At 43.8% G+C, this 18,775-nt stretch overlaps 1 protein-coding gene across 1 annotated transcript in view; it reads left to right on the forward strand.

Annotated features, from left to right (window-relative positions):
- Positions 1-18,775, forward strand: part of LOC310902009 (uncharacterized protein) — a 60,215-nt gene that overhangs the window by 3,076 nt on the left and 38,364 nt on the right. The gene's annotated exons all lie outside the window — the stretch shown is intronic.

The raw sequence follows: 18,775 nt of genomic DNA on the forward strand, positions 1-18,775 counted from the left end.
GGTGACAGTTTTGGGCGCAGATCCTAAAGAAATCTTTGCCTTGCTCCTGCCAGCCTCCCACTCGTGTGCAGGGCCACTGCTGCAAACAAGCCTGCAGGGTCCGGCCCTTGGCCCCCAGTCTAACCAGTGCGATGGGGTGGAAGAGCAGCACGCACAGGTGCCAGCAGATTATCCAAAGCTTTGCTGAGATTAAAATCTTGTCTCAATATGAGTTATTGCATATTCTCTAAATAGAAATCTCCTTAGTGGTGGCTTTAAAGGGTCTGCTTTTGTTTTCCCCTGAGAGAAAATAACGGTTGAACCCCAGGCTATACACATAATAGCTTGCACATTCATTCCCTATGGCCATGTGAGCTGAACATTTTGCAAAAATTTGCAGTTCCTAGCAAAAAAATCTCAGTTTGTTTAGTGTTGCTTTCTTCAAGAGAGAAAGCAAAAGTCAAAACACTCTTACTGCGTTACACTAAAAATGATCCTGATTAATTTCAGAACATGGTTGCTTATTTTAGCTATATCCCAAGAACAAAACAAGGAAGGTTAAATCAATGATCCAGTGGGATGGAAAAAGAGATTCAAATAATCATTAAATCTTATTACATAATGCGGCTTTGTTTTTACCTCTCAGAGTGAGTTCACACCTGGGTTTGGGCTTTAAGTGCTCCACAGTGAGCTGGGCATGATGGAGAATCAATCGTTTTCCCATCACAGCACAGTGCAACCTCGACATCTGGAGAACCAAACCAGTCAAATGAAACACTTGCTAAGCACTGCAAGTGTATATGAGGATATTCTCCATTTCATTCAGCGCTGCATTTTGAGTGGTTGCCTTCCTAAGCCATCCCTGTCATCACCCCCAAGTTACCCCCATAAATGCCACTGGCATTTCACAATAGGGCAGGATACTCCCAAGAAAGTGTGTCGTCACATGTGACAGCTCCTCAGCAGTGCTAGCACTGCATGGCATGTGTGATGGGGTGCAGAGGGAACTAGTGATGCTTGCATTGTTACTCCTAGCAAAGCCTGCAAACAAGTCCACGCTGTAGTTGCTATTGTCCATGGTGCAAACTCTTTCACAGAACAGTGGTCTGCAACTGAAGAAGCAACTCCATGCAGTCATTTGGTAGTCAGCCTCCAGCAACCTGCTCTTCTTCTCCTACTTCCCACCCTGATAAGATTCTTGAACTATCTTAACTCTCCACTGCAATTACAACCCGTTCTCATGCAATGTCCTCCATTTTCTGGGGACAATCTTAATATTCATTTAAATAAGTTATATAAATATTAAAGCCATAGGACAGCGACCTAGAACAACATGCGCAAAATCTGCCTGTAGCGACACTCCAAGGACTTTCAAAGGCAAGTTTCCACTAAGATCAAAAAGAAAACTGAAATACAAAATATTTTATTGTAAATTCTTGTGGAAAATTAACTTTCTCTGACCTTGCGGTAAGGAAGATAAAAGGGGCCAAGCACCTGAGGCTTGTAAGCCTTGTTTGGGTGCTTGGTGTATGAGAATTGAGGGTCATTGACTTTAAGTAATTGTGGGAGAAAGGTGGGCAAGCTGGGGAAAAAAGCGAGGGACTAGGAATGATCTACATGCCACAGGGTGCCAGGTGCCCTTTGCAGGAAGGCTGGCTTTAGCAGAGTTATGGCATGAGTGATTGCCAGTGAAGCAATTGCTAAGGATGTTCTGGAGGGAGTCATCTCGCAGGGAGAGGTCCTGAAAGCAGCACTTCAGCAAAGGCTCCAGGAGAGAACAGACTTCAGAGGTGCAGAGGCTGAAGGACATGCCACCAGGCACACACACGCTTCTCTCCTGTGCACAGGTAGACCTTTCATAGCCACCTGTGGTGACTTCTGCCCAGGAAAGCACTGCTCTTTGCTCGTCGTCTTCTGAGGCTAGAAAAAAACATGTCCTGGAGAGCTGTAGCACTCTCATCTGCCTTAGTCCTTCTGTCAGAATTTTCTTCTTGCTGCTGAGCCTTTGCTTGGTTTATGTAGATTCCCAAGAGAGGAAGAACATGCTGGTAAATCACTGTCTTTCCTCCACAACCGAGCTCCAGTTACATGCCACTATGGTAATATAAATATTTACTCATTTTGTCCCTCTTCACCCCTTGTAAGAGGATAAGAGCATCTGGCCCTTTGTTAGTAGTCTATTGTCAATTTGCTGGAGCATCCACTTGTTTATGCTCACTTGTACAAGAACACATAAATAACCTTCCTCTCCTCTGTTCTGCAGAGCACAGCCACTGCTGAAAGTAGGTCTTAAACCTATCCTTCTAACAGGAGTGGAGAACTCTCCTCTGATGGCGTGCAGAACTGTGTTTGCCCGTACAAAGCACAAGGCAGTGGAGAGCAAATCTATGATTTTTGCATTTCCATAAATTTATCCTGCCACTTCATGCTACAGTGATTGTTACAATCTTGTTGACGACACAGAAAACCTCAAAACCAGCAGCAGGGCAATGGAGAAACAGATGTAGCATCTTTTCAAATTGACTGGAAGTGTAGTGGAAGCAGAAATATAGAGCCTACCAGCCCAATGTATTTCTGAAAATCTAGTTCAGACTGTCATTTGCAGTCTTTCTGTATCCATCTCATCTTTAGATAGACGAGTGCTCTGCAAAGCTAACAGTAAATAGAATGACTGTGTATTCTTTCTGAAGTTAATTTAAAGCTTAAAGTTGTCCATGTTGATTTTGATTTAGAGGAAGAAATCTAATGTAAGGGAAATTACTCCCTCTAGAATTAAAAAGCAGCTTATTTATTCATTTATTTATTTATTTTATTTTTTTAGTATATATATTACTTTAACTACTGTAAGGTTCAAAGTTCAAATAGCAAGAATTTCTCAATAAAAATGTATTACTTTGATATTATATTCTATTTCCACTATATTCTAAATTATACTTGAAAAGTATAAAATGTAGCTATAATTAGAGTCTCTTTGCAATTTCAGCTGGTGTCGGCTATATAATCAAGTTCATAAGTAATTTATAGCCCATTCTTCCACTATCTATCCACAACTAGTTAAAAGTTTATTGGGTCTACTTGATTTCAAATTACCTGTTGAAGTTTGGGGCAGCTCATTCAATAACTACTGTGAGCCAGTGCATGTAGGAGCTCCGATCTCCTGTGTCAGAGCTGCAGAGCAGGTCTGCAGGTCCGTCAGCAGCACCGCTGCTCTCCCATCCTTCAGTGAGGGGCTTTGTTCTGAGAAAACTAGCCTGACTGTGACAATGTAGGTGCATACTTAAAGGCAGGCATGTAAGGGATCTTAGTAAAGCCAGGGTGATTGCTTGCACATCTTCGAGCTCACAAATTTACAGAGCTAGAAGCAAAGCAGTATTTCACTGAGCTTTTGAAACAGGTAAGCACTCAGTTTTGGCTGCCTTCTCATGTGCAGTCAGACAAATGTAACAGCTTGCTGCTGCTCAGAGAGGGAGGGCTCATTTCCTCCACCTCCTTTTCCATTTCTTCCCTTCCTTTGCTCTCGGAGCAACCTGCTCCACCTCAGGAACCAGATCGGGTGCCTGCGTGACTGAGCCCAGAGAACTCCTCACCACTGCAGGAGTTACAGATCCTGGCAGGCCTGATGGACACCTTCAGGGGCAAGGCGAGGGGCAGGAAGCACAGCTGGGAGCAGAATAAGGAAAAGGAGAGGTGGGAAAAGGGGTGGAGGAGCCTCTTGCTTTTTCTGCTGCAATGAGATGTTACATTGAGTCGTTGTGTCTTGGGGAACTGAACCATTTTAGCCATTTTCTCATCTTGCTGAAGTATCCAGGATGAACCTGCTGAAGCGTGGTTGGCAGGCTAGATGAACCTTTGATCTGGTCCAGTATGAAAATTATTGTGTTATTCTCCTTGATTTAGAAACCAGTCAGTGGCAGAAAGTAACTCTTGCCGTTCCCAGACTCATGATCCCTGAAACACCTTCAGTGAGGCTGAAGTCTCCCTGGATGGCTTAAGCCCACTTCATCCTATGCACTGCGCCATCCATCTGCAATGGGTTGCCTTCTGACTCCAAGTTCACCCTCGTGTGTCACTGCCTGCTAGTCCTGCCTGAAGGACAGATGGCACAAGGCTGCTTAGAGCTACATTCTTAGTTTGAAGAGATGGTAGCCCTCATTCATGTGGTAGCAGCATTGTTTGAGTCAGAAACGAAGCTAGCAAGTTCCACGGGGAAGAAAATGTCTGCCAAGATGTTTTTTCACAGCAGGTTGGAAAAGTTTCTGTAAAAGGATGGACTAAGTGATATTTGGAAAGAAACATGCAGGAGCTGGTGTCAGACTCAGAGTAGCTGGTCTTCAGGATCCATCCCTGATGGCACATGACTTTTATGCATCTCTGCAGCTAACTCCTCCTTCCGAGGTGCAACCAGCACGACTAACATACAATCACTTTCAACTGTCTTATGGTTTGACTGAACTGATTATGATCAGAAGCTTGTTTCTAACAGTCTTAATATTACTATTTATTTGATTACAAAAATTAGTATTTTGTGCAAGTCCTTTCTGTAAAGAAAGGAAAACATCTTTACTTTAAATGTCCAGAATTGCTGGGTAAACCTCAAGTATCACACAATGAACTTAATCATGCCTTTTTTATTATTATTATTTTGTTTTGTTTTGTTTCTAGTTGAATGCAAGAGAAGAAGCCTTCATTTCTTTGCATAAAGGTGTAAATTGGAAATAGTATTCTTGACCGTGATGTGAGATTGTTTACAAGGAACTGAAAAAAGCCTTCAATGAGATATAGGCATTAGAATATGAGATGAAGTGAGAAAATAGATTTGATCAAATATTTTGCTTCATAGAGGCAGTAGAAAAGGAATTGAGCACCTGTGCAGAAGTTGGCTTTGGCGTGTTATGCTGTGGTGGGGAGATGAATGGCGATGAGGGCAGAGCTGCGCAGATGCGTGGGAGGGGTGGGGGAGGCAATGAAACAAGGTAACTTCGAGCCATTTCTCCGCTCATTTAGCTACTGCACTCCCAATCAAATTTCCACATTTATTAGGGAAGATGAAGAATGTCTCCAATTTATACCAGCTGCCAGTTGCCTTACACAATTAAAATGTGCAGAGGTACCACGGTGCTCTGCGGTCTGCAGGGCACAGCCTGCAGTGCGGATCCGCACTTGGCCCTGCGCTGGGGGAACGGGACCAGCAGCAGCTTGCCTTCCCTCCGGCCTCTGTAGCCATCAGGGCTCAGACCAGTAGTGCTGGCGACTCCGGGCTTGTCATCCAGGACTGTGCCACCCATGCACAGAGCAGGATTTTGTCTATGGACTCTTGATTCTGGTCTGGAATAGCAGCAGTACCACAGCATGAATACCTTTTTCTCTCCACCACCATATTCGGTTCATCTCAACTCATATATATATCCCTAAAGACAGCACAGAGGTTCCTGTATAGTTGGCAAACAATGTGGTGGTAAAAACCCTCTCTCGCTTCCTTCTCTCTTCTCCTTCGCAACATTTGTTTGGTTTCTCTGGCAGAAAATACAGGGAAGTCCTGTTGCTGTGTACCAAATAAAGCAAATATTTGTGAGATAATGAAAAGAAGCAAACTAACTCCCTCTAAAAATCTCTTTTCATGTTTGCATTTGTTTGCATGAGTATCTTTCTCATACATATTCTAGAAGTGAAATGGCAATGCTCCGTGTGCTCCATTTGTGTTCATAAGTAAATTTGTATATATATGTGTGTATGTGTTGAAGGATAACAACGTATATGTTCATGGCTATTAGTATCCTTCATTATTTACATATTACTATAGCTCCCAAGGAAGCTCCATCAGAAACTAGGACCTTACCATCTTTACTATTATAAATGGAAAATTAGAGGTAATCTAATCCGTTACTTCAAGACCCAGCTACTGCAGAAATATGCTGGCAAGCCGAACGACGACTGTTATAAATCAGCAAATAACGTGCATGAAATTGTATATTGTCTCAGAAAACTCAAATTCACAAACTGGCTTTGAATTTGTGAAAATATAAAATAATGCAAAAGGTACCTCTCCTGGATAACATCTTTTTCTAGGAAAGACTTGCATAGTTTTTGCTGTTTTGGTTTGGTTTTTGTTTGTTAGTGTTGTTTGTGGTTTGTTTGTGTTTTCCATTTAGCTCTCAAGCATGGTGGTGAAGACTCTAAAAGTCAAACAACTACCGTACCTAGTGAATGTCATCTTTTTTTAGCTTGTCTATAACCTACACGTTTTCATTTTCTCAGGTCTTTTCATTAACTAAAACTCTGCTGAACTTTTTCCAAATACAAGAGTTTATGAGAAAAAAGGATGCTACTGAGAAGGTTTCAGAATTGCTGCTTTCTGACGGGATAATCAGTTCACTTTGAACAGAACTATACTTCTGACTGAAAACATGCAGTTCTGCAACATCACATGGAAACATGTTTTTGAAATACTAGTGGAAAATACAAAGGATTTTCTAGTGACAAAAAAAAAATCAAAAGTCATGCTTAGTAAATATTTAAAAAGATATTCTTGGCTTCATGGTGGATTTCAGTAAAAATAGATTTGTGTCTTAAAATGCTAAGCAGTGATTTCAGATAGATTCCTACTGATTCAATGGCAACTGAAGGGGTGCAAATCTTCACAGCCAGTAGCAGTTAGAGCTAGACAAGAAGAAACTACCAATATATAATATTTTGGTGGCAAAGGGCAATTATTACAGAAAATGTAGAGATTACATGATGGAAACATTCATATCTCTTTCTCTTCGATAGCTGTAGCTTCTCATGAAGACAGATGAAAATGTCTTCGGCGTGATCTAAATTGCACGTAAGCCTCAGGGTTTCACTTCATGTCTTCTGATGCATCTCTGATCAGGCTTTGTTTTGGGATGTCTGATGGTATAGGACCATTAACCGTTACCAGTAAGTGCTAATGTTAATTACACTAAGCACAATTCTCCAGTTGGTCCATCTGTTATTCGTTTCTTTCTGTTACCTACTTTTGTTTGGGGTTTCCTCTTCACTCCAAGATATTTTCTAGCTTTCTTTCGGCTTTATTTAAATAATGTAAATCATCATGCTTCAATAAAATATGTTTATACTTTAAAAAAGAAAAAAGAAGTTCATGTTTTCAGGTGATTTTCTTAAGGTTGTTTTGGCATGTGTTTTTAATGTTTAGCTATAGTCTTTTATCTGAATGCTTAACAACAGTAATGTCTTGGATTTCATACAGAGTACCTCTTGCAAAATCAATCTCAGTATAATTTTGGACGAAGTTGGGCTGGTTTGCTCGCGTTTGAACCCTGCATTTTGCTTCTTTGCCGTCATCGTGTGAGAAGCGACTCGGTTTCTGTTTCCCTCGCTACCTTTGCCTTTTCTTTTTCTGATCCTTTTCGGCTGAAGGCGGTATTTTCAGTGTTATTCCCCTGCTGCGGCTCTTCTGGAGGGAGCTCTGGTCTCCCACCGCCCCGGGGAAGAGGCGAAGGGCGCAGGTTGCGCCCCCGCGCAGCTCCGCGCAGCTCCGCGCAGCCCGGGCTCGGCCACGGGCGCGCAGCTCCCCCTGCAGGGCGCCCAGGGCATCCCGCACCGCGCCTCGACGGGAGAACACTGAAATAATAACAATAAAAAACAGCGCAACGGATTTTTATAAATATAAAATAAATACATAAATAAATACACCCCCCCGCCCCCCCCTTCCCCCCCGAAGTATCTCAGCCTTTCACTGGCAGGCAGCACGCCGAACTGCAGCTCGCAAGGTCCAGGGATGTAACTGGAAGGACTCTGTAGAGAAACTTGACTATCTGGCTTTTGGGATAATTTTAGAGCTTGGGAGCTGAACACAAAGTTTGGAAAGTAAGGCTTGGAGCGGGGACATGTTTTCCTCCTGTATTCAGTGGGAGGTAAGCAGTGAACCAGTCTGGAAAAATGCTTTGTCTGTAAAATCCGAGGTTTCATAAATTTCGAGATGGGGTGAGGTTATGGTTAAGTCTAGGATCTGGGAAAATAAGAGCTGCAGAAGCAGGTTGTCTGTTGTGTATTGCAGAGCCATGAGATTGGTACAGAGGTGTGTGAATGCCCAGTGGTTAGACAGAGGGCACAGGTGTTTAAGCTTTTGTAGGTGGACAGCTACTATTCAGTTTAGGGTTTGGAAAGGTAAGTTTGGAGGCGTTTTTCCTAATACACATGGTAGGCCTTTTGAGGTAAAGGGAAGGCAGGTCTGAAGCTGTTTAATGGTCTTTTTTCAAACTACTCAAAGAACAGGGTAGTTAAGGGCTAAACCTTTCTTAAGGGCTAAGTCTGGGTCAAGTTTAGGAAGATCGGACCCCAGAAGCAGTCTCCTGTGATGATTTGTGAGGCCCTCCAAGACCTCAGGTAGAGGTCTTGGAAGAGGTCCACCATTAGATAGAGAGGGATCTGAAATCCTCTGCCAATTTTGGGGGGGGCTATGAAGGTGGTTTTAATTTTCCTGAAAGCTAGAGTTAGGGCTAGGGTTTGGAAAAATGTTCCTTGCTGTATTTTGTAAGGTCCTCAGAGATCAGGTACACTGAGGAGAAAGGAGGTGACTGCCTCCCTCCTAATACTCCAGTAGCCTTTCCTCAGAGCTGTTTCTTAACAATTTTCCTTAGTGTTAGACTTAGGGTAAGGGTTAAGATTAGACCTGGGAATGTGAGGTATGCTGAAGTGAGGAGAATTTAATGTGATATCCTTAATTTTGGAGGAGCTTAGGAAACACTTTATTTTATTTTTTTAAGGGCTCATGTTTAATTACAGAGTGGAAAACAGTGCTACGTATTTCAAAGCCCATGCAGGCTGCACAGTACCAGTAGGTGTGAATGCCTTAGACTTCAAAGCAGCCAAGAATTTCTGAGGCTTGATCAGGACTCCTTAACAGGTTTAGAAATCTGCAGAAGCTGGTTCTTTGCTGAAGTGTTCAAGCCTGGTGCAGGTAGCTTGGGCTTGGTAGTTAAAAATTTAAAGACCTTCATTTTTTGGACAGCAGGTGGTGCTTGGTCTACATCATCACTTTAGTTTTCATGAAAGTGCAGAAAACATGTCCAGAGGTCCCAGATTTGTAGCTTTCTTGCTTTTGTTAAATCTTAGTGTCTTTCCTCTTCAAAGGCAGGATCACTACTAGCTCTCACCTGGGGGAAAAGGTAACTTTCTGGTATTACAAAAAGTAGAGACCTCTTTATTGGATCTCACTGTGATGTTCTTGAGAAATAAAGGCAAGATCTGAAAGTTTCTTGATTGCTATACAGATGATATTCTCATCTGTATGCCACAGAAAATTCTTAAAATTCCACATTTAGAAATATGTATCTCATCATGAGCACAGAATCACCTCCTAGTTACTGAAAGGCTGCTAGGAACACATATACACACACATGCATGCACACACACACACAAGACTTTTCTTCTTCAGGCTGGATAAACCCATGTCCCTCAGCCTCTCATCACAGGGCACATACTATTTCCTGAAAACAAACAAACAAACAAAAAAAGATGGTGGTGTCATAGGTTTGTAGTTCTTGACGGTTGTAGTGAGACCCAGATGCAATGGGTTCGTCTGAAATGAGAAGGGAACCGTGTCTACAAGGCTCTCATACACCTGTAATACTATAACACACATACAGAAGGGGAAGATTTTCTTTAAAATTGCATCCTTCAGTGGTTGCCACATGCTGTGCCAGCCCCTGTAATGTGAAGCAAATCCCCCATCCATGCTGAAAGCTGTGACTCTTGCAAATATCGCAGTGCGGGACATCCGTCTGTGTGTGCCTATGCACACGAATGTGGTTAACAAACGTGGACCAACTCAAAATACTGAGGTTTTAAATCTAAATTCCTATTTAGTATTCCCTTATTAATGGGATATATATTTTCTTTTCTGAAAGAGGCAGTATTACCTAGACACAACATAGCACATCTTGACACTGGCAGAAAGCTTGCAGGTTCCAGATACTGGCAAAACTTTTTAAAGTCTTAAATTGTTTACATTTAGAAGCCAAAAACTTTTTTTGAATGTTCAAGCCTTGCATTTCCCCTAGCAGTTCGGCTTTTCCCTGTGTGTGGCATGTCCGATGCTGACACTTGGTGGTGCTGCAGTTACTAGGTTCGCGTTTCTCTGTTTTTCTGCTGAGGTCGGTTTGCTTCCTTCCTTCCTTTGCAGATAGAGCTTGGGCTGCGGGCTGGTGCAGAAAATGTCCTGTTCCCGTCGAAGACCCCCAGGACATCGTTACTCACATTCCTGAGCAACCACAGTCCATCTTGCAGTAGTTCTTAAGCAAGCAATAATAACTGCGATAATAATAATAATAATAATAAAAAATCTGCCTTTATGGTGCACATTACACTACAAAAAGTGTAAGCATCCTTCTAGTCAAACAGTTCAAATACAGGCATGGCCCAGTGATTACCATACACCAACCAACACCAGCTCTGGAAGGGCTCTTGAGAGGTAATGGAGTCCTCCGCAGGCAGGAGCAAGGGTAGCAAGAGCTCTGCCTTGCCTCTTCCTGAACACCCGTGTAGCATTTATGGGACTGCCTCAAATATGTTTTTCACCAGCATCACCCACGTGGGATCCCTGCCTAATGAAGATGACAGAAAGATGAGGCACGCAGGCTGTAGGTGTGCCACTCCCGTAGGCAAGGGACAGCTGCCCCTGCCTGGTGGGCAGCGGAGGTCCCCACTTCTCCCAGCCTTCCTACAGGGCTCGCCTCTAAGTTCACAGGACTCCAAGGAGCTACAGGAGGAGAGGGGGCTGCATGGTCATCCTGCTCCTCTGCTTTGCTCTGCGAGGCTTCAGGTTTTCCCCCAGGCTCCCTGGGCACTTGGCATGTCTGCTGGCTTTACCCTCAGGGATACCTTCAAGATATCCTCGTGTGAAAACGGATATTGCACACAATCCTTGAGGGATCAGCAACAGTGCTTTCCTGCTGCGAACAAGGTACATTCCTGTGTGGGAGGCAGATGGTGCTGTGATGAATAGCTGTTCCCCTATCCTTACCCTCACTGGCTCAGCCTTCTACCTTTGCAAAACAACAGCCCTTAGTTTCAGGCAGGAAATAACCTGTAGGGACAAATTATATTAATTATTAGGACAAAGATTACCTGTTTAAGTGCAGATTCTTAGTACTAATTCGAAAAATAATCAAGATACTTCATGGTAATTAAATAAAATCTGCTCTTTCCTCCCCAAAGATTTCCCTTTAAATCTAATATATTGTTTGGTTGGTTAATTAATACTGAAATTAAAGACCCGGAGAAGTTGCAGTTCACATAGTATAAGCATGAACTAGAAGCATGACCGCTGTTAGGGGCATTCTGGGAAACTGTCAGATTACAGGCTTAAAAAAAAACAAAACATGCTCTTTCTGACAAAATGCGGTGAACATATAAACAGCAAAGAAGTAAGAAGAGGAAGCATAATGAGTGTGTTCCTGCAGAAGCAAAGGAGGCACTGAGCTGATGTGGAAAGACTGTCTGCCTTATGAGGCAGTAAAATATGTTCTTACTTGGTGGTACCCTGTGGCGAAAGCCTCAAAACATATGGTAGGATCCGTTTGGGTTTTGGACACATGTTTTAATGCTTTTTAACATGCAAGCTTCATATTTCATTGGTCTTGGTAGATAAAAGTGAGCTTCTTATAACATCCTGCTGCTTTGCAGAGGATGATTTTATATGTGTGGACTTTGGAATTGGGACAGAAGGAGGGAATTATGTTCCAGCAGGAAAAAAAGAGATGCCCATCATCAAGTTATGAATGGGAGAAATTATAACATATATCACTTATTTAAGCACTGTCTGGAAGTTCCCTTCATTATTTTAACAGAATATTACTTTTTCCAGAAGAAAGACACATTTGTTTGGTTTTCATTTCTTGGTGTATTTTCATCATAGCTGTAATTCTCTCTTTCTTTCAATATCTGAAGATTAGATATGTTTAATAGAAGAATTTTTGTTTAACCTTTGCCTGTGGAACAGATATAAAGTTTGTTTTCCTTTGCATGCTGAGGTCTGTCCTTTTTACCAAAGGATTATATTACATGTCATTTTCCCCTGGAAATTAGAGAGCAACCATGGCTCTTCTGGGAAGTGGGGGAGCATAGCACAGTCAATCTGACATATTGACAATGGTTTGCTGAACTCTTGAGAAATTTGCTCCAGTTTATTTTAAATCTGTTTTAAATTCAATGCCAAATATTGCTCGATCTCTCTTCTTTCAGTCTAAAATATATCTTGTAACTTGTAAGTCAGTAATTTACAGATGCACTTGTATATCCTGTTTCTCCTGCTTAAACTCATTTACCTTAGCATGGGAAAAGTCCAGGGGGATTTTGCCACAGTTCTATAAGAACCTGCTTCCAGGATTAATTCCAGTGTTTTTGTCAGAAAGAGGTGATTTTTTTTTTATTTTTTTTATTGTACTCTCTGCATTCACAGAGACAACATTGTATAGTCATTTCTTTTTTCTTTTCATGAGTGTCCCCTTTAGTCTTGTTAGAACATCACACTCAGACACTCCCTGCTTTCAGGGTGCTTTTCAGCTCCCAGGGCTGAATGCAAGCTGGACCTTGCAAAAGGAGCTGAAGCCACAAACAAAAAGAGAGAGCCTGAGCTGGACCTCAGAGCAAACCTCACTATAAATAACTTCAACATTATTATGGTGCGAGTCTCCCTGCAGGATAACAAGAAATCTGGTATTAGTACCTAGCTAATTCACAAAGCAGAAACCAACAGTAAAGAACTACGCCTCCTTCCAGAACAGGAGACCTAATGTGTGGCCTGTAATTAGGGGACAGTGGGAAGAGAATAATCCCGTTCACAGCCAGAATGAGCTCTCCTTGAGGAAGCTCTGCTGGCTGGCAGAAGTCCCTAGTGGCGTATATGGCAGTATGATCCCCTTGGGAAGAGCAGCTGTATCCAAACACCTGCATAGGCCTCCTGGTCCCGGCGCTATGGCCCTAACCCAGCACTCAGTGCCCCAGGTTGTGTTCCCCCTGCCGTAGCACAACCCTTAGGGTTATTCCACTTCATTCAAAGCTTTTCACAGAAGATGTAGAAAAAATGCTGTAGGAGATCCTGTATCTAGCTGGACACATAAAAAACTCCTTGTTTTGGTGGCGTGACTGCAACCAGAGCAGCTGCCAGTCATTCCGATGCTGCCCTTCACTGTGTTTTCAGGCCTGACCTCCCTACTCCTGCAGAAAGAATAGCTCTGGGATATAATACCTTTCTCCTTGTTGTTGTCACTGTTAGTTCTTGTCTTTTTTTTTAAATAAGGTGTAAGGGTTTTTTGAATGTAATTTCTGGCCAGGCCCCATGATTCATACAAGCAGTTCTCAGTCTCCTTGATGCTTTCAAGCGACTAAATCTGTTTTCATAAACTACTGCATATAAATACACAGAAAAGAGCACAAGAAACAGCCTTTTAAAAAAATCCTAGTCCTCAAGATTTCCCTCTTAACGCTTCATACAGAATACAGCACTCTGTCTCTTCCGCTGCTCCTTAGTGCTAAGCAGGGCTGGAAATGAAGTGGCTGGCCAAGCCCATCCGGCTCAGCTTGCAGCATTTGCCTTGTCCAGGCTGTGGCAATGCACCTCCAAGGCAGATGGGTGTTTCTGACTCCTAGCTCAGTTTCTTAACTGCAGCACCATTCTTTTTTCCCACTCAAAATGTTCTTCAAGACCTTCTGTTTCCTGATGCACGTACTGAGGGGCTTGGCTGCGCACAGGCAGCAAGGAGGTCTGGGTCCTGCGCAGAGGCAGCTGCAGCTCCCGCGCAAGGGTCACAAGCCTTTACAACAGCCATGGGGAAGTTTCTGTGGAAACTTATCCCGGGTGCTGCTGCTGAGTGGTCAGGAGGTTTCAGCCGAAAACTTTCTTTCTGGAAGTTATTCTGTTTGATGATTTTCTTTTCAGATCACATTTGCAGACTGCTAAAGTGCACAAAGGGAATGTGGCCAGATACTTTCTCTATGCCTTGTGTTCTGGCCGAACCTTGTAAACAAGCTATAACCCTCAAAGTAAATTTTGTTTTGCTTATCCTGTTTTTATTTTTATTTTTTTTTTCTTCTCTCCAGCTGCTCAAGACATGAGGCTATATCTTGTTAAAAAAAAAAAAAAAAAAGTATGCTTTTCTCCTGTCCCCATATTTCTTTCACTATTTAGGGGAAAAAATATACAATTACCATCTAGTTCAATTCTTTCAAACTGTAGATTGTAAAAACAGTTCTGCAAATTGCCCAAATCTTTTAGGGTGTGCACCTTGTTATACAGTAAAACCCCATGATGATTCATGGCCCAGCACTAGTGGGCTAGTTCAGAGGCTGCTGCTCTGATGTAATGCTACCTGATCCATCATGTTTTGCCTTCAGCACGCTGCCCACTGTGCTGTCTTTGTGAAAGTTCATGCTCTGGGGAGAACAGTGCATGGAAATGGCTTGCTGCCCTGCAGGAGGTGCTTGCTTTCTCTGTTTTAGAAGTATCCACCCTGAGAGTAGACATTACCTTGATGGTATGACTCCTTAAAAAACGTAATTTCTTATTGCTTATAAATAAAAGGAGAGGAGAGGAAAAAAGAAAAATGAAGAGGAAATGGGAAAAGGACAAGGAAAAGAAAAATCAAAAAGGAAAAGGAAAAAAGAAAACAAAAAGAAAAGGAATGAGAAAAAGAAAAAAAAAAGGAAAAAGAACAAAAAGAAAAAGAAACAAAAAGAAAAAGAAACAAAAAGAAAAAGAAACAAGAAGGAAAGGAAAGGAGGAAAATGAGAATAAGAGAAAAAGAAAGAAAAGGACAAACAGGGCATTTGAGGACAAGGCTAGAGGAGAGCCACATCCTGCCAGGTTGCCTGGGCTGTCTCTGCTCAGCGTGCTGAGAGGTCCCCCGGGTCCGTCCAAGGGAAACATGCCTCTTGCAGCTGATACTTTGCCTTAGTCAGAAACATGCAGGGTCTGAGAAGACCCATACTTGTGCCTCCACTCTGCTGGTAGACTGTTGTGCACTAAGTTATTGCAAGGCCCAGCCATGTGTCTCTGCTGCTCTTGAAGCATATATCCTATTTCTCTCAGGCGAAGTGAGACAGCCATGAGCCGTGGTTGAGTGAACTGCACACGAGAGCAAAACAGGTTTCGGTCCAAATGGTCCTTGCATGGTTTTGAGAGTGAGCTACAAAGGCCAGTGAAACGTGCTCAGGAGCCACTGCTCCATTCTGCTGATGCCACGGGGTGCCCGAGCTCTGCCACGTGGGCACAGCGTGGGCCTCAGCAGCACCTTGCCCACCACCCTGGGCAGCCCCGGGGCCTCCTTCATCGGGTGAACGCTCGCTTCCTCCGAAAGCAAGCCGGGCCTGTGCTGGCAGCCCAGCAGCAGGGCTGCTGTACGGTCATGCCCTCCCTCCACTGAATGGGAGGAAAAGGTGGTGTGTGGGGGCACATCCTGTTTTGCAGGCACGGAGGGGCCGGGGCAGCATGCCACTCGCACTGCCTGCGCCCCGTTACCTCGCTCTGCTCCGTGAGGCACCCACTGCGCCGAGCCCGGCCCCAGCCCTGTCTGGCCACCCTCGCCTGGCTGCCAGCACAGCGGTGGCTGTGGGGTGAAGCACAGGGCCTGGGCTGTGCTGAGGCCGGCTCATCTGGCTGTTCGGCCCTCACGGTGCAGTCTGGCCTTCCCCCTGCCCCACACGGCTGTGGGGAACGGGAGCCTTTCCTCCGCACACGGAGCACCCCTCTCCTGAGCCGCCTCCCCGGCATCACGTAGGCCTAGCTCTCCCTGGGGTCATGGATAGTCCTCTCGGCACGGCCAGCTGCGTTCCTGTAAGATGTGAGGAAACTTCACCTTCTGCCCCCTCTTCTGAGCGGGACTGAAGGCAGCCGGCAGCTCATCAGCAGCTGGGGAAGGAGGGGAATGTGCTGACAGCCAGCACAGACCCTCGCTTCCTTAGGAAACTGGCCCAGAATTGGGATGGATGTATAAACAGAAAGGGGCTTGCAGTTTTATCTTCTGTGTGATAAAGCAGCGCCATGGAAAGTAGCTGGGTGCAGGGAAAGGGGCTTTTCAGGAGGTCACGTTTCCTGTGGTGGTCAAGAGAGGACACTGCGCTTCTCAGACGGGTGAAAGGGCTGTTTCAGAAGGCCCGTCCTCCCCCCGCAGAGGCTCGCAGCCTCTCCTGCATTTGTGAGATTGCATCTGGAAGGAAACAAAAGATGCAAACACCAGACCCAGTGTGTTAACTGAAAAAGATATTTTTCAGTCAAGCAGATGGTGAATAGAAACCTGCCATAGAAACCAGCTTACGCAACTCTTTTCACAACCAGCACGCCTGGTAAATACAAAGCACCAGATAGAACAGCGAGATAGAGCCAGTCAAAACAGCCTGTGCTATTAAAATGGTGAAGTAAAAAGCATATAGCAAATTACAAAGAGCTTGCAAAGGGTATGGAAAAACACAAAGGCAGTGATGTAATCCGAATATTGCTTCCAAACCCTGCAGTGATGGTCTTGGTGAATGTGTATGGCCGGCAAGCCCTACGGACACCAGTCGAAGCTCACCACAGGCGCGAGCCAGCCAAGGCTGTGGGGCAGATCCAGGCTCTGGCACCTGGCCTTGGGTGAGGGGAGGCAGGAGCAGCAAAACAAGGGGGCACAGTTGTGGAGGAAGAGAGGGGAAGAGAGGGCACAGAGAGCAGGAGGCAAACACCTGCTGTGCGGGTGCGTTTCTCCAAGCTGAGTGCTGTAGGGCTGTGACGGGCACTTGCTTTGGTTTAAACATTTAGTCATTTCGACTGAATGTTTATCACAAAGACCTGAGCTGTATCAATGGATTTAATGTTTGATAGGAGGCAAGCTCAACTAGGATACACAGCATGGTACATTAGCCATCTTCTGCTTATCCAGGCTTCGCCTAAGGATAGTGGGTATTTCAGAGGGCAAATGTTCTCCAAAACAGCCTGTTTCAACTCTCACCTGGATCAGCATTCTTAATTATTATGGGGAGTAAAATATAGTTTGAATTTTCTGGAAGCATTTAGAGGGTATTTTCTATCACTAGGATAGCAGGATCCAGCCTGGCAAAGAGTGGCACTTGAGCTTTATGCGCTGTGAATAAACCTGCTGATTTTCCAGCTGGTTTCAAATCTTCCCCTATTTTCCCCTAAATCTTAAACTTTTGTTTTAACAGTCACTTGGGTCCCTTGTATGGGTTGCATACTCTGACAGCAGCTCTCCCGTGTCCATGCCTTTCCTTCCAGAATCTTATTTTTGATTGACTTTCACACAGAAGAAACTCCCGGAGGAACTCGTTGAACCATATGGGTCTTATCTTTTGACATAACAATTATTGCCTGATAATAACACAATAGCAATAGCAGCATGTTTGGGAATCAACAGAGAAATACTAATGAATGTTAATGCATTGTTTTAATTTAGTACATTTGTTTTGTTGATGTACTTATTAACCTTCTGGTCTATGGTTAATAAGGCAGTCTATTTTAAGGTATTATTATCTGGGGGAAGAAGAGAAAAACAATGCTGATGAAGTTAGACAATTTGTTCTTCATTTCATTCACATTTTGCTTGGTAATTGACAGCAGATTTTAACAGCCAGCCCATAGACTGTGCTCTGACTGGAGAGACATTGATGTTATTTTAATAACACAGTGACAGAAGGATATGTCAAAAAGAGAACGCGCAGCTTATTTTAGATGCACAAAAGGACATTATGTCCAGGAAATGCCATGCGTCGCCCCAGGCAGCCCAGAGGGCTATAATGGTCACACAAGCTCTGCGCAGTGGTGAACGTGCCCAGCAGAGCCCGCGGCCACGGTGGCCAGTGGCAGGAAGAAAGCCAGCAACAAGCAGAGCATGGGGCTGTTTGGTAGAGCACAGAGGGTCCCTCCCCACGGGGGCCAGTCGCTTCCTCTCTGCCTTAAATTCATCCATCCCATCTATTCCAGCCTTTTGTTTCCATACTTTCTGGCTCCTATGGCCATAGTGATATGTGGTCCATTGGTGTCCTCAGCTTGGTACAAACCATGTAATTGCTGATTGGTGTGGGATTTGGGGTTGCTGAGGAAGGGACCAGAGGGGTTTCATTGGGAAAAGGAAGAGCCTTAAGAGTATCTCATAGTATCCTGAGACAAGGTATGTTCCTCCTCTCATCCCCCCATCTAGAAAACTTTTCCACTCTGGACTAGATTTATGTATGCATCTAGGGGATGCATCTAAGAGTACAACTCTCACTGGAAGGTAATGAGGTTGTGTTTCTAAAACCTTCTGGCCTGTTTGAAAGTTTCCCTCCGGGGCTTTTATCGCCACTGTACAAAAAGCAGAATCCCTCATTTACCTTAGCAGGAAAAACGACCTAAAAAAATGGAAAGATGGAGCCCAGAAATGTAATTTTCCAAGCCCAGACAACACATACCTGTCAGGACCAAGTTTTACTGCTTTGTTTTCTAAACTGATCCACTTTCTCTGTGGATATGGAGACAGTACTTTAGTGCATGCCTATGCTGTGATTTTTGGAAGAGCTAAAGCTAAATTGTGTTATAATTTGCCTATTTCCTATTATAATTTGCCTAAGCCTACTTCTATCAACAAGGAGCTTAATAATAGCATCTGCTAGTTGACTCTTAGCTGCAAGTAAGCTACTTCAGCCATGTTTTCAGATACTAAATATTCTCTTTTTTAAATTGGGAAAAATATATTCCTGATAAATCAGGTCACTTTAAAATAAATTTGAAAGAAGCTGTTCTCCTTCTGCTGGGGTTTGTGTTTGGATATTTCTATTTGGTGACCGA

This window comes from Anser anser (assembly GCF_964211835.1).
Source record: "Anser anser genome assembly, chromosome: 6".
Taxonomy (NCBI): domain Eukaryota; kingdom Metazoa; phylum Chordata; class Aves; order Anseriformes; family Anatidae; genus Anser; species Anser anser.